General features: G+C 43.4%; 1 protein-coding gene across 1 annotated transcript in view; it reads right to left on the bottom strand.

Moving 5' to 3' along the window:
• LOC109966924 (semaphorin-3D) overlaps nucleotides 1-16,945 on the bottom strand; it is a 73,614-nt gene that overhangs the window by 19,096 nt on the left and 37,573 nt on the right. The gene's annotated exons all lie outside the window — the stretch shown is intronic.

Here is a 16,945-nt window from a genome sequence, read left to right on the forward strand (position 1 = left end):
GGGGACTCGGTGCTAAAGCAGCCAGAAAACGACCTGCACAAGCAGAACAAATGAACCCTGAAGCTAATAATAATAATAGTACGGTGTAATAAAATTGAACTGAACTGAATTTATTAATCACACATACGGAGTCTCACAAACCTCCAATAAAAACTAATAGAGTGATGGATGAAGGCCATCCCTCAGTCCTCAGTAAAGAAAGGCAGAAACGTTAGAGGCTCCTCTGTTCTGATGATTTGTCCTGTTTATCTGGTGTTTCTGTCAACTGCTGACACACAACTGACTGTGAGAGTTGACCACTGTCTGCTCTACATCGGCTCATCGGTTCTGTGTTAGTGTGTTTTCATCGACTCCAGTGATCCGACAAAACCAGAGATGTTCAATTTGATAAAAAACAACATATTTTACTACAAACTAAAGCAGCTTCACTTTAAATTAATCATTTACTTCTTTAAAATGCATTTTACATTTCTCTCAAGACATTCAGGATAAAGTTAGAATGAGCAATAGTCCTTTAATGTGAGATAAGCATCAACATTAGCATAATATTTACAATATGTATAATCTCACCCATCACTGTGTATTTAAGCCTCATATTTATAGTGAGCAAGTGAATCTGGAGCAATTTTCAGCAGCATGTTTCCCTTAATCTGCTGTCAGTCATTAGCGTTATGTCATGTTGGACACGTTCAGTCTGTGCACAGCTGAAGTTTGTCAAAAAGTGTAGTTCCTCATGTGAAAAATGTTTCTTTGCTGATTAACACTGGAAAAAATTACACAACTGGTTTGTGTAAAAGCTGGTCCAACACACACACACACACACACACACACACACACACACACAGGTCCTGATGCCTTTCACACATGAAGAGAGGTATCTGTATATTGTGCAATGTTGTTTTGTTGAACCCAGGCTCTTTCCCAAACTGTAACCATGTGGCTTCCGCGCCTAATTGCAACCTTTTAGCTTCATTTTTACTGCCAGAAAGACGTCGCTATGTCAAAAACTTTGATCCAGATAAAGTTGCAATGTCACAATTTTGGAAGCGTTACTGTGAGTCCAGTGTGTTTTGTGTTGTGGACCATTATTATACATTTAGCTGTGAGACTGGGCCGGTTTTGAGGTTCTATGCAACATTAAATGTACTTTTCTGAATTGGCTCTTGTTTAGAAGCTAAAGAAAATATATGTAATGAAGTTCAAATGAATCTTTGTGGTGACAACTCACTATGAATGTATGTAAACAAAAGTATTTTTATGATGCAAACGGATCTGGGAACAACGTTTCAGCACACATATCTGGAGGGTGTCACCCTCTGACGGAGATGGAGCTGGAGGTAACAAAAGTGATGGACCTGCTGTTCTGGGCTCTGCCCCACCGACTCCTACAGACGCCATCCATCACGTGAAGCAGCGATGGGAATTGAGACCACATGATGAAAGAAAACACAGCAGGACATATCTCACCGTGCTCTCCCTGAGGGGCCGCAGTGGAAAATATGACATGAAATACCGGTGAGGAGAGGAAACCACATGCTTTACGTCACACTGGACCACTGTGTTCAGATCTGTCAGTTTCTGTCCTGAGCTTTTCCATTAGTTTTCCTGATAACTTGCATTAAATCAGCAGTCTCCTCCTAAAGACTTCCCACAGCAGTATTCAAAGGTAAAGACAAGATGTGTAAAGCTATGAGTTCTTTCTGTCAGCCTCATGATGGCCGTCTGATTGGTCAACGCTTCAGTGAGGCTGGATGTCGTTCTGTGAAACAGCTAAACGTCGCTCTTCCTTTCCAAGCAACAGCCGATGCTGATTAGTTCTGTCTGAGTTTTTATATGTCTAAGGCTGTGTGTGTCAGTGAGGCCAGGATTAGCTGGGCTGAGAGGTCAGCGGTGCAAGAGGGTGTGATTACAGGTCAGTCCGTTTCATCTCCACTGGCCACGCAGTTCACTGGTGCTTCAGTATGTTTGTCTAAAGTGACAAACCCAAATGAAAATGGCTGTAGGTGCTGGACCCACTACATGAAGGAAGGGAACCTGCCAAGTTTCTTGTGAAATGGTCAGAAATACCACAATGATGAATCTTAATTCCCTTCCTGGCGTGACTGTGGTTCAGTGGGTTGAGCGGTCATCTCCCAACCGGAGGGGTGGAGGTTCAAATCACAGTGCCCAAGTTGCACATGTCAACGTGTCCTTGGACAAGACACTGAACCCCCAAGTTGCCCCCGATGGTTAGAGCCGTCGGTGTTAGTGCCGCAGATGACTGCCATTGGTTCTGTACCAAAAACAAATTCCTTGTGTGTAACATACTTGGCCAATAAAGGTGAATATCCTGATCTTATCGGTCCTCGGTCCTCCATTGACCCAGAAGTCGTTCCGGTCCACCACGATGAAGGACGCTGTAAAGCTCTTATTTCTGCTCCAGGGGCTGAGGAGTGAGGAGGCCGCCTGGAGGAGCTATAACCGATGATACTTGAGTGGATCCAGTTTGTGATCGAACGCTTCACATGCTCTCCATGCATCTTTCCTTGCATCTCACGTGGGCAGGACTAAGATGCAAACAAAGATTCAAGTGAGGGAAACATGGATGCATTTAGGAGAAGTGGGATTCAGCTCAGGTGGCACAGAAACAGTACAGATGGAAAATGTGGTTTGGTTTAAATAAGAACATTATGGGCTGTTAAACCAAACACCAATAAGCAACTGCTTCTAATTTCACAACAATGTCACAAAGTAGGACAATACTATGATGTTTTCCTTTTCCTGAGGCGTCAATGATCAAATCATCAAAAACACTGAATCACGTTTAAACCATGAGGTAAAACTGATCATGAGGATGTAACATTTTACTTGTCACATGAAAACAGCTGTAAAATATTGTTTTGATTTATTTCTTTGTCCCTTTGTCCACATTTTACCAGCTTTACCAGCTTTACCAGCTTCCCCACAGTCTGCCTCCAGCAGCGACGTGCACACTTCACCGCACATATGACACGATGAGAGAACCGGTTGGTTTGTATTCCGGGTTAACGAGCAGTTATGTGCCAACTGTGATTTGTAGTTGACTTCCTGCTGTTTGACCCAGTCTTGTCCAATCAGCTGGATCGTTTCCACCGACCTCTGAAGCGAATGAAACTAACCGTCAATGTGTGCGTGCCTGTGTGTTCTGAACGATGCGTGTGTTGTGTGTCAGATGACAGAAGCTGCTTTGGATGATGGCAAACATTCGTTAAGGAACTGAGCTGAGCGAGCCAAACACCTGCGCAGCACAACAAGAATCCAGCAAGAGCTCCACTTTGACTTTTCTGAGGAGGTACTGGAGTCTGTCTAACATCTATGTGTGCGTACGTGTGTGTGACAGATGAACACTGATTGGCTGCAATCAGGAAGGTGATTAAAACTGGACTCGCTTCATTAAGATGTTGTGTGTGTTGGACTGAGGGTGTGTGCTTGGACATGTGTGTGTTCTGTGTGTAGAGTCAGACCAGGAAACTAAAGCAGGCACATCAGCTTCATACCGGTGTCACTTATGTTACAGCAGGAAAAGAAGAGAGTCTCTGAATTTGGTTCGTTCACCTCTGTAGAAAACGTTACTCAAATATAAAATCACAGTTCATAATAAAATGTTCTGTTTATAAAGGCTTTTCAAGAGATGCCTTACACAAAGGAAACTACAAAACACACAACACACCTTCATGTAAACAAAGGTCTTCACCTCTGTTCCAGTTCAAGGTTTGTTCATTTGCACAGGTTAGAACTCAACATACCAATAAGTACAACAACTAAAGCCCCACAGGGTCTATTGAAACCAACTGACACTGTTACAATATGTCATGACATTAAAGAACTGAGGCTACATAGTGTTGAACATGTTCTGTGTAGGAAAATCAGACAAGAGGATTCATGTTTCTGACTGAAAACGAGCCTCTGCTTGTCAGAGGTTTGGGAAAACTGGATTCTCGTCGGCTTTAATAAGGAGCCACAGCTGAACACTATATTCATGGTGACTATTTCCTCAGTTAACTGACGAGTTGTTTAGTCCATGAAATGTGAAAACTTGCTACAGAATCTGTTCCAAATTCCAGGGTCCAGTGTGACGTCTTCAGGCATCAGTGAACAAAACCCAGATGTGTTCACTTCACTGTGATATAAAACAGAGAACAGGGAGTCTTCACACTGGACAACCTGTAATCACAAAATTGTTTTGCCTAAAAATTACTTCAAGACGTTAATTATCAGCATAGCTGCCAAATAATATTCTATCAATCAACTGAACAATCATTTGTCTAGTTCTTGACTAAGACCAAATCAGTGAGCAGTCAGACGTGAAATGATCGGGAGGTTTCCCTCTTCGAACTGTATCGTGTTCATAAACAACATAATCAGAAATATCATCAAACGGCAGAATCTGAATTTCAAGGAATAAAATCAGCCGGTGGGGTGAAAGGACAAATACAGAGCTCTTTACAACGGAGATCTATCCAGCACTGGGAGGCGGTTTCTGGAAAAGACTGAACCCCCAACTCTCCTAAACGGACGAGGTATCCACAGCTGCATGTTGCCACTTTGTGCTGTCGTGTATTTTTATTTTTATGTTTTAATCTAAGTTGCACTGGGATAAATAAATGTGCCCTACCTTGCCTTCTGTGGTGTCAACGTTTCATCCTGCCATTTGATGCCCGGTGCCAACATGTTCATATTCTGCCCAACAAACAAACTGCACACTGCGGTAACCTGTGTGTGTTTTGGATACAGTCTCGGCACTAAGTGACTCACTCAGTCTTGGAAAACCATAATCATTAAAAAAAGGCCTGAGGGAAGCGGACTGTGAGCCAGGTTGGATCCTGGTGGATTAGATCGCACCATGTGCTGCGGCGCTCTCTGCGCCTTCATGCATCATTACAGAGTTAAATAAAAGAAACTGTGTGTCAGAGTTCAACTCTATATTTAGTTATCATGTGTCTCCTCAGTTTGTTTTGTATGTGTGTGATTCAGACGTCAGCTGGTGCAAATTGTCTGGATTAGTGCACAAACACAGCGTGCAAAGAGACCTACACAATAGTCTATGCAGAAAAAAGTGTGCACACATTCTATGCACACGTACACACAGTATGTGCTGTATCTGAGCGTTCTGTCAGTCACACACACACACACAGACACACACACACAGACACACACCACCACCGGGTAACAGCAGAACCAGGCCGCTGCGCTCGCTGCTCCTGGGTCTGTGTAGCCGACTCCAGGGAAACACGTTTGATCAGAGTCCAGTCAACCACAGCGGGTACACAACGGCAGCCAGAGCCTCTGCCCTGGAAACCCTCGCTCCACGGCGTCCTCTCATTTTACCCGTAGAGCTAAATATTTATAGACAGCACTTGAAAATGGTCACTGGTGTTTATTTCAAGGATAAGCCCAGTCATTTTCTATATTACTAGTGTCTCAACACGCGCCATGCAGAGACTAACGGACAGCAAATTGCCTCTAGTCACAGTTAATGTCTGTCAGTCTCCAACCTGGCTCAGCTTATTGTCCTGCACCACAGACCTCTGCTGTGGTTCACAAAGCTCTCTGCTTTGTTTACAGTCCACTAGCTCCTCGTGCTTCCACAGAGATTGCACACATGCACTTTTGCGACTTCATAGCATCGTTTGGAACTTGTTAGAAAAAGTCAAGCAAGTGAGATGATTTACATTTTGAAAGAAACAATTTTTTACCCCATGAACTTGTTGGATTATTTGGCACAGCGTGCTGTGTGACCACACGAGAGAAGGGACCCCGCCCACGCTGGGGGGAGGTCAAGGTGTTATTGCTCACAGATAGAAACAGCACGATTAGATAAGAAGGCACAGGATCCCCCCGCTGTCACAGAGGCCTGTCTGCTCTGCATCACATAGTCCTGATTAGCTGACAAATTCCAAACACACTATAACACAACGGCAGCGCCTCTGGTTTTTATAGATCACAGACACACACTCATACAGCAAGTAAAGGTGTGGCCACATGTCTGAGCATACAGATAGGGACTGAGTGTGTGTGTGTGTGTGTGTGTGTGTGTGTGTGAGGGGAACCTGGTGTGTGTCAACTGGGGGATGTTTTTCACGCCACACAGAAAACATCTGGTTCTCTGCTGGATGCGGACACAAAGTCTGGCAGCATCTCTGACTGACCTGAGAGCAGCCAGGTCAAAGTTCATCACAAAAGTAAAATGTGATCAATATTCACAGTGAATATCGATGACGTTATTGATCTTTTTGGAAACACCACTTCATTGAAATGATTTAAAATATAATGGATTGTTTCCAAGTCAACCTTTCAGAAAAACCACAGGGAACCAAAAACACTTTATATTTTGTTGTATTTCCATTTGTTCGACTGTGTTACTGTAAATCACCATCACTTCATCATTTTCTCTTTTTAACATCCAATCACCGAGCACTTTATTAGGCACATCTGTACAAATGATTCAGTACAACATGCACTGCAACGTGCACTGCCTGACTACAACTTACAGATGTCAGGAGAATAACAAACACAAACAAAACCAAACCGATAGTGACCTGTCCAGCAGAAACTCACCCGCCATGGCGTCACTTTTCAGCCCCTTTTGTTCTCTCAGCTGTCACCATCATCCAGAAGCGACACCGATGCTAATTCTAGTTTTACTTCTTGCATCATCCAACTTCTTTTTAGTTGTAACTTTCTTAAATACGGTGCTACCCGCCCAGATCTATGACCCTGAACCCTAGTTGGGGACCTCTGGTTCATGGCTAAGCTGCTTTAGCCCTGGCTCATAGCCGGTAACTAGCCTTAGAAGTCTGGGCTTTTCTGGCAGGAAGAAGTGAAGAGGGAGGCCGGTTAACTCAAAACACAGGATTTGTTCTATCTTGGTAACACGAACACTGCATGTGGCTTTTGGTGCCCATTTAAAAGCATTATAATCCTACCTATACACTTAGAGCTGACTATGGTTGGTATTTTCCCCCCCGTGGCTGTATGTAAAAGGAGTCTGCTCCGTATGACGGTCTTCTCGCTGTCACACTGCAGGTCACAACTTCTGCCAACAACATCAACACTACCCATAACCTCATATGTCTCAAAGAGGAAGGCCTGGCCTGTAACAGCGGCTTGCAAACGAAAGCTGCTGTGGGGACCTTCTCTAGCTTTAGCAGAGAAGGTCCCCACAGCAGTTACACATCTGCCTGCAACTGCAATGCCTTGTGGGAGACTCTTGGCTCGCACATTAAGCACATGGACAGAGTGCACACAAGTAGGGAGTTAGGTTGACAGTTCAGGTAGGCCGTCCAGTGGTTTTGCTTGGGACGGGTAAAATTATTGGTCAGGTGTTTTTTCAGCCGCTGCTGCCACAGAAGACGACTTTCTTTTTTTATATTGTCAGTGAATTTAATGTCTTCATTGCCATTGGGATGAAAAGAAATGTAACAAGAACTGCTACTGCACAGACTCACCAACCCTACCTTTAACATCTGTATTTATGAAGCTCACAGTATTTCAGCTTTCTCAAAAAGGTAAGCATTTGATTATATGTTTATATTTGATCATATGTTTATTATAACCATAATTATAGGTGGTGTTGTACAGGAATGCATTATAGTCAGAGGTGGTCCTAATATTCACTGCAGGGTATTTTTGTGAGTCAGGTACTAGTTTGGTTACACTGTACACTCATGCGTCTTTGCCAGTGTAATAAAATATTTATCGTAAAGTAAAACTGCATCTGTCTGCAGGTTCAAGTGTAACAGTGTGCAAACAAATTAAACTAGGTTCACAAGGAAAGTGTAAGAATTTATCATTTTTAAATGATGCTGAGTTTCTTCTTTGCACAACACACACACACAACACACACACTTGTGATTCTGAGTGTCTGTGTTCTCCCGAGGAGACACACAGATGTGACTAATAATGTGTTCCTTAAAACACAGTCATTCCTCTGTGAGTGCGTCACACAGACAATCTGCTACACATTGCCTCAGTTAGCACATGCTAACACTTCATGTATCCTCCTGCTCATGTGTTCAGAGTTTGGACTCAAGTAAAAGTATGATGACAGAAACCACAGCACAGTCGTCCTGACACGAGGACTTCACCTTACTCTCCGTTTACACAGGAAGGCATCTTTGCACCTCCCGGTGGAGTTGTCAACCTCCCATGATGCATCAAGGTGCAGTAACACAAACACAATATAAGACTGCAGGCTTTACTCTGAATTATATTTAAAATGACATGATCTACTGAAGTGTCAGGTCCGCTTGGCGTGACCTGCCTCTCTTCCGCCTTTCTCTCCTCTGCTCTCTCGACCTGCGGGATCTGCACCTCAGCTGTGTTGCATTCGGTCATTAGCGACTCGTTTGTCGGTGCGCACAGCTGGGGTGCATTGCTATAATTACCGTACTCCTTATTTATACCTCTGGCAGACTCTCTGTCTTCGCCGGAGCATTAATTTGCACACCCCATTACAGTCCTATATTCGTGGTATGTATTGTATGTCATTTTGTTTTCCACGCTGACAGTTCCTGTGCTGTGGTTGTGCCTTTTCGTTTGCCAGTCCTCCTGGTTGGTTTAACTATTCACCTGTCCGTCCTGATCCTCCTACTCTCCTGGTTCCTACAGTTGTTCTGCTTTACTCACCTGTTCATCCTGGTCTCCTCCACCATCTCTGCCCTACTGTGCTATTATATGTACATGGACTTTGATAGGTGTTTCTTTGTTACTTGGTATTTTCCCCCATTAAACCACCTTTTTCACTAGCACCTGGGTCGGCAATCTTGAGTCCTACCTCAGTTCTCGCTCATCCTCCTGGTGAGGGGGACTAAACCCTAACATGAAGAAACAAAACGTTTGATGTATCACTTCTAAACAGCAATGTCTGTAGTAGGCCGGGTTTCTGGCACTAACAAGCAGAAGACATGAGGGCGAACAGCAGCACCAGTACACCACTTGTGCTGGAGCCAATCCCAGCTGACCCTGGGGGAGAGGTGGGTGCACCTGGAAAGGTCGCTATATCACAGGGCTGACGCACGAGACAAACAACCACTCACAGTTTAGTCACCAGCCAAGCTAACCTGCATGTCTCTGGACTGAGAGAGGAAGCTGGAGGAAGCCCACACCTTCATGGGAGAACGTGCAGACTCCACACAGAAAGACCACAAGGGTTCGAACCTGGAACCGTCTTACTGTGAGGCTACAGCGCTAACCACTGCACCAAAGTGCTGCCCCGCATCAACAATATACAGTTACAAAACAGAGTGCACATTAACTTGAGTACTAACATATAAAATGAAGTAACTGTGGTTAAATAAAAAGGAGAAGGCCTCAGCGGAGCAGTTAAAAACAGCGACAGGTTCTGATTCTCCAGAAGCTGCGAGTTATTTTCTCCTTCAGTCTGAAACACTTCATCCAAGAGCCTACACCTGTTTCCTGAGTTGAGGCTTTGGGACATTGAATAAGGAAGTGTTCTGAGATCTCTGACCATAAACAGAATTCAGGATGAGTCACGAACAAGGCAGCAGCAACTGGCAACAGTCAACCAGTGATTCAACCTGCAAACATCAAGCGATGGCCGTCCAACCAAACACTATAACTTACTTATGAGTGTTACAGAGGCACCAAGGCCATAAATCTTAAAGACAATGGAATAAACTCTATGAGTTTTAGCTTATGTTTGCATGCGAGAGAAGGTACAGTGAAAGACCAGAAAGCTTTGAGCACATCCTGACAACAGCATTGCTATCTCCACTACAATCTGCAGGACGGAGATAGTTGTATAAATGTAAAACCTGTCCTGAGCCATTAAGGATGACAAGGATGCTTTCCAGTGGAAACACCAGCCAGTAAAATGTTTCACTGGTTCATTTCTGTGGCATGAAACATGAGGACTGTCATGTAACACCTACAGCAGATGCTTTTAGGCCATTTGAACCAGGCTGTTTCCATTAGTGGATTCACTTTAAGAGGACTTTGCTCCTCACATGCTCCTCACATCGGCCTGGTTTTACATCAAACATCTGTGCAGTGCTTCAACATAGTGAGGCTAACCTGGACACCGTCTGTAAAACACAGTCCAGCTGAACCAGAATACAAACTGCAGAAAAGCTCCAGTACACAGGTTGGTAAAAGTGATTTGTTACAACGATTTGGTTTTAACCTTTGAGCTGCAGTATAGCCACTGGGCCAGCGGGTAGGACTTCAAACTGGGACCAGCTCACACTGGCAGCTGGGGAAACAAATCCCTGAGTAATGTGCAGGTGCCCCAGCAGCAAGGAAACTACTTACACCTGCTCAGGGACACCTCCTCTGTGTCGTGTTAATAAGCTCGAGGTACAGAGTAGCAGGGAGCTCCGGGGGAGGTGTGAAACCAAACTCCTCTGTTTGTTGTTCTAGTGAACTCAGGTAGCCATGTCTCTCTTTCTTACGGTTTATCTGATAGTGCTACCACTTCTGGACAAAACTATTTCTACAGGTTGTCCAGATCTACATGTACCTGCCTTAGTCTGACAAAAGGACTCCGAGTGCTCTACTTTTATTCCTTTTTATGTTTTAGTCCTAATTCACTTTATGCATTCTTGGCATGTTTAGTTTGAATATTTACAATGATTACTAATGTTTTCATTTCACAGTGTTCCCATTTAAATCCTGTTGAACACCTGGTTAATTCTATATTTTATCATCCAAATAAATCTGTTTTGTAAGTTTTATTTGCTGCTTGGTTCAAAATAAAAAACCCTCGCTAGCTGCTAGCTGCTAACTGCTAGCTGCTAGCCGTTCGCTACAGTCTCAAGGCTCTCATGTTTCTGTTGTGGTGGAAATGTGCACGTAAATAAAGTCTGCCTGACTGAAGCTTAGCATTAGTTCACATTCTGGGACTGCTCATATTTCAGACTAAACATTTCCTGGCTGTGTGGCTGGTGATGTTTGTTTTTCATAACGGATCCAGTAGCAGGCAGAGCGCTGAGGCCGGAGTGGAGGATCAGCAAAGTGTAAGTGTATCAGTAACTGACAAAGTGTGTGTTTTGGCTCGGTCATCGTTCGCACTATCTAACCCTCCATCACATCTCCTCTGCAACCCTCTTCTCATCTTTACTTCACTCCTTCTGTAACTGCTTCAGGATACAGTACTTTACTTACTTTACTTTACACTGACTGGACAACAGATAGTGGAAAGTAACTAAGTACATTTACTCAAGTACAGTTTTGAGGTATCTGTACTTCAGTATTTTCATTTTCTGCAGCTTCATATTTTGACTTCACTACATTTTAGAGAAAAATGTATTTCATAATTGTAGTTAGTAATTTTTTTAATCAGCCAAGAATCAACAAAATACAGCGTAAATCATCAGACTTCACTGAAGTTCACAGGCTACCCTACTTAAAAATAGCTCCACCTTCACCACATGCAACATTAATTGTGATATACTTAATCATACATCAATAATTATAGTTTATATCATGTGTATTAATGTGAACCAAGCCATTCTACATAATGGGTACTTTTACTTTTAGTATTTGAAGTATATTTTGATGAATGCGGTTTTGCTACTTAAGTAAACAATATGGGTACTTCTTCCACCGCTCCTGGACAATGACCCATATTTCTGCTGTCACCTTCATTTTAACACTGTGGCCTATTTTCATCTAAACTATGTTGGATAAAAAAGCTCCTGTTTGTTCACACCTGTACAGTTTGTCCCTGATCAGTACAGGTCAAGTGCGTCCCGCTGTTTTCAGAAGTGCTAACAAGAATCTTAACGTGCTAGCTGAGGGATGACGCTGGGTCCCTGCTTCTTCTTCCTTTTGATGATCTGTATATAAAGTTTACTAAATGGAAACCAGTACATTTCTTGCAGTGGTAAAAAGCACAAACGTTGCTTCAAAGTCACCCAGCAGGTGATGCATATATCAGTTTGTGTAAAGTCAGGAAATATAAAAAAAGAAGACAGAAAAAAAGCTTTAAAAATGTCTGCGTCCTGTTTAGCGGAGCTCTGTCTGAAGTTTAACACACAACTCATTCTCCCTGGTCTCTGACACACAGTAGCATTACTTCCCATCTCCTTTTAGAAGTTGCACTGAACACACCACAAAGTCTGCAGCTGTCAGCCAGCTGTCCAACGACATGCACAGATGTTCTTGTCCTGAATGAAACAGCATAACCAGTAGTCTGTTTCTGATCCACAGAACATCTCAGGCAGGACAAACACTACAAAATACGGCACCAGGTCCTCATCTTTAACCACAAGGTCACCGTCTTCCATTCTAGATCTGCCATCTGTAATGAGAAAGGCCGGTTGGGTTTCAGCTAATAAAGCTAATGTTACGCCGCTGCTTCTACCACTCAAAGCTCTGGTGAGACCATGACAAACGACCCAGGAGGTCCAGATGGAGGAACAGATGAATGCCTCGAAGGCTGCACAGACACCAAAACAGTTTGTAACATTCACAGACAGGGTTTTACTCTGAGACTCTCGTTCATCCAGGTCATGGAACAGCACAAGCTACAAGCAGCCAACTGGACTGCATGAGTTTCTGGAAGGTGTTTCAGCTTCGTTCTGACCGGCCGGTGGGGAGTCCCAGGTACTACTGGGCCAGTGAAAGTACCTGTGGGGTGTTACCATCCTGGCCATTGTGTGTGGGATGCCCATTCACATTCTAATGCATATGAATGGATCAAACGGGTCAAATGCTCCTCCTTCAGTGACTACGTTGTTCTTCTTCAGCTTTCGTTCACCCACTCCCCCCCTTTCAGGTTCTCAACCTTGAAATTTCTCCCAGAGCCACTTTGTGCCCCAGTTACATTTCCACCTCCTTCTCTCTTCTCCTCACTTGTCTTGCAGCCTCTGGTTGATGGGCTGTTGTAAGAAACTACAGAAACACAGCAGATGGCCTACACCTTTTATTCCCTCCTTTCCAAATGCACCCGTTTTAGATCTGGCATCAGATAAAAGGAGACAAAAAGCTCCCAACCCATCCATTCAGTTTCTGCTCTTTTCTCAAGAGTCTCTACTGGTACAGTGATTATTAACAGTGTGTATAAAATGAAAGACCACACAGAACCAGGACAAAGTGCCCCCTTCCACCTGCCAATCATCCTCAGTTTAGAGAAGCCTGCAGATAAAAGACACAGAGTAATTACAAAGCTAGTCATGAAAACACAAATTCAAGTTCATGCAGAACTGAACGCTGCTTAATTCCCAGATTATGTGCAGACAGTGCTTTGTGGTGACTTTCAGATGAAGGATCAGAGGAAAGGATGTCCCATGTTTCCAAAAGCGTGCTTCCTTTTCCTTGCCTCTCAGTCCCGTCCACATCAGATGCACGTGACGGAAACGTGAAGTGAATACTAATTCCACTAAGTGCATCACTGCATTCCCTCACTTGTGTCTTTTACTTGCATCTTAGTCCCACCCACGTAAGGTTAAAGGAAGGACGAGAGAGAAGAGGAGAAACTTTGAGGAGAGAGGAACCGAAGATCCTTCATGTGAAGCATCAAGTCACAAACTGACTTCTGATAAAGGGACATGATAATTTGTAACAGACTTCCATGAAGGACGCACTCGTGTATCCTCAGTTTTAGCTTCTCCAGCCTCCTCACTCCTCAGAGGACGTCTTCCATCATGGAAGACCGGAATGAGGACCAAGTACTGACGAATGATAAAATAAGAGATTCACCAGTGGAAGCAATTAAAGTAACTGAGATTTACCACAGTTACAGTTTGACTCACATTTAGATGTCCACCATTTTGTCAAACCTGTGACCAAACAAAAATGGACAGCAATCTTTAATTAACTTTACAAATGTCCTTGTTGGACCGGCACCTTATTGCAGCTGGTTGGTTATTGTTATCAGCTTTCTGCTGACCAACCAATCTGGAGCTATGGCCTGTATCTGTCCACAGAAAGAATCCCATCACAACTTTTTTTAAAAATCTCTCAGACTCACAAATGTCTGTGACTGACAACATCGGACTTTTAAACTAATGTTCTTCACATACAACACTCCTCCTTCCAGACCTAAGAAACTCACATCAGAACAGACTTACTTTAAAATAAACTCCCTGAGAAGTCCAGACATTTTGTGCTTCTTCTGGTAATTTATGATAGAGCCAGTAGGAATCCTCCCATGTCTCATTTGGCCCCAGTGAATACACTGCACCACAGTGTCCTGCCATCAAACTCACACTCTGTCCAACTCCAGCAACCCTCAGATTTCACTTTAAACATTATTCACACAGGCGTCAGTGAGGGTGTATCATACAAGCACAGAGCGGTGCCCACAAAACAGATGGTTCATGTAGAACTATACAACGCATAGCAAATTATTCTTCTGCTTTAAGTAGGAGAGAGAAGATGGATGAGGAGGATCATCTGACAGACATGACTTCTCCTAAAACGTAAGCGTATGCCTCCATTTCTTCAGCCACAGTCTCCAGCTTGGACACACACACACACACACACACACACACACACACCCTTCTGCATTATTGTAATTGTTCATGCCGACTCTTGGCCTTGGTTCATTGCATTCTTCTCTGCAGTGTGTCCAAGAGTCTGTCTGTGAAGTTGTGTGTGCATAAAAACTCTGGACAGGCGAGTGTGACGGTTATTACTATTTAATTGTGATATTTTATCTCTAAGTGTCTGTGATCCTTTTCCAACGAGGCGTCCACATCGCTTCTCATATCCTCCTCACTTCATGTGCACGGTTCAAAGATCTAAATCATAGTTGAAGAGTTTCCCTTTGAACCTTGACACAGACAACTGCAGGCCTTTACTATATCGAGTTTCAGGAGTTCAAGGACACTTTATACACTGAAACGGCCTCAGATGGATCCCTTAAGTAACTGAACCAGCCGTTATTTTGGCGGTCAGGTCACATTTATTTATCATACATTGTAGCTGCCACGCGGTCTGATGTCATGAGCCATGGCAGCCACGCTGGCACTTTACAGAGACTGGATCCATTTACTTGTGGTCCTGGTTTGATTGCCCCTGGTTTCGCTGCTGGCTCATGAGAAGTAGCTCTCCACCCTGAGTGAACTGTGCATATCTTGAACAAACTGTTGTCACCACTTCATCCCACTCCAAACCCACCCACAACAAAGCTGTTTCCTCTGACTTCACTTATATCTTTACTTTTCAAAGGACAAAGTCTTGGGCTGTTCAGTTTATGTACTTGTTAAATGATTCTGTACATTTGTCATGTTCACAACACATCATTTTTCTACGTTTCTGTGCTTTTTTTAGTACAGAACTGGAAAACATCCTGCTCCATAAATAAATGAGAAAGGCTTAAATCTGCATTAATCAATATTTATGATATTAACAATACATCAATTGATCAGGAGTAACTTAAGAGGAGTTGCTCTTCTTAATGAGGAATGCATGGAGAATGTCTATGGCTCTACAGAAACTTAGAGCATCTTTATCCTCATGGTTTTGATTCATTCTCACAACTTTCATCAACCTTTGAAGACAGTTCGTTGTTTTCAGAGCAGACGCTCTAAACAGACGCTGTCCACGACCTGCTCAGCAGCAAGCAGCAGACCGACCCAGCTGGGGGACACAGCGGAGCATTTAGCGGCTCCAGAGCCAGAGGTTTCCCTCACGAGGTGGTGGAGACCAAACACAGAGCGAACACTGGATATTTGTCAAGTGAACAGAGACTCAAAGTAAATGCTAATATATGTGTCTAGTGAAGGTGCAGATTAGCATTTGTTTGCTAACACGTCTACAATGTGATGTCAGTGCACTGACAAAGAAAACAATGAATGTATACCCATATGTCTTACTTCCCTTTTTGTTAAAGCAGACCTTTTCTCTTTTTAAAGAGGAGATCTTGGTAAGAAAGACTAGTTTGATACTCAATAACATGGGGAATGAGGAACCAGGAGGAGGATTTTACAGATCCCACAGCAGGATCTTTAAGAGCTCCCACACAATGCGATGGACAAACAGGAAAAGGAAATACTAGGAGCAGGATTCACACAGCTGAGCATGTGAGGCACGACGTGGACGGCTGAGTCACACGAACTTCATATGAACGCAGATGGAGATTCCTTTTAGTGTGAAATTATTTCCTCTTGTTAGTTTTAGCAGAGCGAGAACAAACGAGAGTCCACTACAAAGCTGCAGAGCGGCTTCCAGCTCTGGGTCACAGCGCCGGGTCTCGGGTCTCCAGCAGCCATCATTCATCAGCTGCTTTACCTGACTGATCTCCAGCTCTAGAATTGGTCATTCAATTAAAGGCGGCAGGTTATTTTACGGTTCAGACAGTGTGTTAGGCTCAGCCTTATTACTGTATTTCCAGTCCTTAACGCCTCATGATCCAACCTCCACCCGCTGTGGACATGAACACTCTATGTAACGTTAGAATTGTCTCTTCAGTTGACGAAGAACATCTGCTGTAAAACAAATGTCTGCTACTAATCAGCACAGTTTTAACATTGGTTTGAGTAAATCAGAGCGGAATGGATCAATCTCAGAAAGGCCTTTTACAAACACTGCTCAGTCTTGATTACATGCACTGGTAAAGCTAATCTTACTGGTTTCATCTGACAGGTTTTAAAGACAAAAGGGATTTTTTTATCTTTTTGCCAGTTTTCCAGTTCCATGAAATGCAGAGTTTTCACACTAAATGCCAAAATGAAAATATTTTCACAGTATGTTAATAGTGCAGCTCTATTGATTTTGTTTTAATGGTGAACTCACGCTGTACCAGTCGACATAAATCAAACCTCGAACCAAACAAAACACCAGAGACGTTTGAGCAATCCGACCCTCTGGTCAACTTCAACCGCTTCATAAACAGGCTGACTGCCCTTCCTGGTCTTCTTTTCAATAATTTAGCTGTTTTATATTACAAAACGGTGCCGTAATAATTCAAGCAATATATGTACTATTTAGGAGAAACCAGAAACACTGCTCTGACCTCCAG

Source organism: Monopterus albus, unplaced genomic scaffold (assembly GCF_001952655.1).
Source record: "Monopterus albus unplaced genomic scaffold, M_albus_1.0 scaffold121.1, whole genome shotgun sequence".
NCBI lineage: Eukaryota > Metazoa > Chordata > Actinopteri > Synbranchiformes > Synbranchidae > Monopterus > Monopterus albus.